This window comes from Budorcas taxicolor, chromosome 5 (genome assembly GCF_023091745.1).
Source record: "Budorcas taxicolor isolate Tak-1 chromosome 5, Takin1.1, whole genome shotgun sequence".
Taxonomy (NCBI): Eukaryota; Metazoa; Chordata; class Mammalia; order Artiodactyla; family Bovidae; genus Budorcas; species Budorcas taxicolor.
The window spans coordinates 102,229,252-102,232,797 of NC_068914.1; positions in this window are offsets into that span (position 1 = coordinate 102,229,252).

Here is a 3,546-nt window from a genome sequence, read left to right on the forward strand (position 1 = left end):
GCATTGATGGACAGGGGTCTGAATTGGGTGTGTAATAAATGGCTGGTCAATTAACTGCTTATTTCTCAGGTACTGTGGAACCACTCAGGGAGTGACCACACCCGACCAGATGTTGAAGTTGGGTAGCATTCCTATTATCTTTCCTTGTCTTCTGGTCTAGAATCCCAGTGCTCACATATGGTGTCCACCAAACTCTCCTCAACCTGGGATAAGCCCTGTGAACTCACAATATTCTAACTTCTCTCCTTGCAAATATCTGTTATTATCTTAGTCTCACCTGAAACATATTGGGTAAACTCATGCAGAATAACATACGAAAGTTCACTGATGTATTGTGGCATCTTATTAATAGCCCCTGTGCAGATGGTGATTGCAGCCATGAAATTAAAAGATGCCTGCTTACTCCTTGGAAGGAAAGTTATGACCAATCTAGATAGCATATTCAAAAGCAGAGATATTACTTTTCCAACAAAGGTCCGTCTAGTCAAGGCTATGGTTTTTCCTGTGGTCATGTATGGATGTGAGAGTTGGACTGTGAAGAAAGCTGAGTGCCGAAGAATTGATGCTTTTGAACTGTGGTGTTGGAGAAGACTCTTGAGAGTCCCTTGGGCTGCACAGAGATCCAACCAGTCCATTCTAAAGGAGATCAGTTCTGAGTGTTCTTTGGAAGGAATGATGCTAAAGCTGAAACTCCAATACTTTGGCCACCTCATGAGAAGAGTTGACTCATTGGAAAAAACCCTGATGCTGGGAGGGATTGGGGGCAGGAAGAAAAGGGGACGACAGAGGATGAGATGGCTGGATGGCATCACTGACTCAATGCACATGTGTTTGGGTGAACTCCGGGAGTTGGTAATGGACAGGGAAGCCTGTTGTGCTGCGATTCATGGGGTCGCAAAGAGTCGGACATGACTGAGTGACTGAACTGAACTGAACTGAACTGAACTGGAGGAGGAAATTGCAACCTACTCCAGGCAGGCTACAGTCCAGGGGGTCACTAAGAGTCAGATATGACTGAGTGACTAACACACACTTATTAATGGCACAATATTTTACCCTCTCAAGTATATTTTGTGGTACTGCTCATTAAATACAGGGAATTATCTCCAATGGTAGATATTCAAGCTTTTGAGCAAAACAGAAACATTAGGGAGACATTTTTGCTGGATTAAGAGAAAAGGAAGTCTTAGGGTCTCCCACATGGGAGACTATATTCTTCCCCTAAAAATTTACTGTCCTAGCCTTCAAATTTTTCCAGAGGACACCTTTCTAAAGTTTTATTAGAATTCAAATGTCACTTTACAGAGAATAGAATAACATTGGATATAACTATTGATTTCTATTGTGAAACACGTTTTTAATTCTTTTGGACCTGTGTTTTGAAACACCTAGGTCAAAGCTTTCTGTCTTGTAACTTTGAACCAAGTAAATCATACTCACCTTTCAGATAGCTGCTCATGGCTTCTGTGCAATTTAACCACAAAGATCCTTAGGGTGACTCAGAGCTGAGAAGACTTTGTTAGCTGATGGTGTGTCCTACAATGTTTTTCACACACTCACACACTTGCACTCACTGGCAAGTGTGTGAGTGAGCAGAGATCTCTTAGAGTCCCATTGCCCACAGTTACCCAGGGATTTTTCTCAGATGTCCTTTTATCTTCTATGGTCTTATAAGGATACCAAATGAAGGATATTTTCTGATTTAATTCTAGGAAAAATGCTCATATGTTCTGTATAGTTAAAAGAATTAAAGACTCTTGTTGTTGGTGAGAAGCTCTTTTTGGTTTGGGCAAACTGATATCTTGACCTCTGCACAGAAAGAGAGCACTCTCTGCCAATTACATATTAACAAGAATGGTATAAGTTATATCTGGTCCTCAACAGGTTAGCAGGGATCATCTGAAACAATATGACGCCTTGGGATCATAGGTTCAAAAGTCACTAATTAACCTATAGTGTAATTAACTTTGGGTAGAAAAAATACTGTTCTCAATTGGGACTGTGTCCTTGGAGAAAGGAAGATGCAACAATAGAATCAGAAATAGGTCAGGTGCAAAACAGTAAGTGTTTGTTGTTGATGAATCATAAGTGTGGTTTCTTTTCACCATTTTTTTTTTCATTGTTTAAGGAATTCTGCTGAGTTCAGGGAAGAAGCTCTCAGGAATGCAAAGTTGCTGCTCTTGGTGAAACCACACCTTCTTCTATTGTGGGAGAATTAGCTCTTCCCTTGATTTTGGGCACCATTCATCTCATGTGTGTTTTGCCCAATTACACAACTCGTTATTACAAGGACTTAGGAGACTGCACACTCATAATTCTAAAGTAAAACAATATACCTCACTATCAGATGGTTTTATTTTTTTGTAAGTAACATGGTAGGAAAGAGCAAAACTAACAATTTCAGGTCTACTTGGACACTCCACAATTCACTTCCATTCATAACTCACTAAGAATGATCAAGAATGAATTTTGAATTTTATCAGTTTTAAAAATATCTAGTAATTAGACCCAATGGACATGAATTTGAACAAGCTCTGGGAGATGGTGAAGGACAGGGGAGCCTGTCATCCTGCAGTCCACGGGGTCAAAAAGAGTTGGACAAGACTTAGCAACTGAACAACAACAAAATTCAGTCAATTCAGTTGCTTGGTTGTGTCTGACTCTTTGGGACCCCATGGACTGCAGCACGTCAGGCTTCCCTATCCATCACCAACTCCTGGAGCCTGCTCAAACTCATGTCCATTGAGTTGGTGATGCCATCCAACCATCTCATCCTCTGTCATCCCCTTCTCCTCCTGCTTTCAGTCTTGCCCAGCATCAGGGTCTTTTCCAGTGAGTCAGTTCTTTGCATCAGGTGGCCAAAGTATTGGAGATTCAGCTTCAGCCTCAGTCCTTCCAATGAATATTCAGGATTGATTTCCTTTAGGGTTGACTGGTTGGATCTTCTTGCAGTCCAAGGGACTCTCAAGAATCTTCTCCAACATCATAGTTCAAAAGCATCAATTTTTTGGCACCCAGCCTTCTTTATGGTGCAACTCTCATATCCATACATGACAACTGGAAAAACCAAAACTATTGATTAATTTCCTTAAATTTTAGAGTACTATTTAGGCTTTTTATTTTTTCAGGTCATTTTAAAAAGAAGTAGTTAGTATACTGTATTGGTGTTTTTCTTTCTGGCTTACTTCGCTCTGTATAATCAGCTCCAGTTTCATCCATCTCATTAGAACTGATTCAAATGTATTCTTTTTAACAAGACAGCAAAAGAGACACAGATGTGTAGAGCGGACTTTTGGACTCTGAGGGAAAAGGAGAGGGTGGGATGATTTGGGAGAATGGCATTGAAACATGGGATGATTTGGGAGAATGGCATTGAAAATAGCAGCATCATGTATACTATCATGTAAGAAACGAATTGCCAGTCTATGTTCGATGCAGGACGCAGGATGCTTGGGGCTGGTGCACGGGGATGATCCAGAGGGATGTTGTGGGATGGGAGGTGGGAGGGGGGTTCATGTTTGGGAGCTCATGTACACCCGTGGCGGA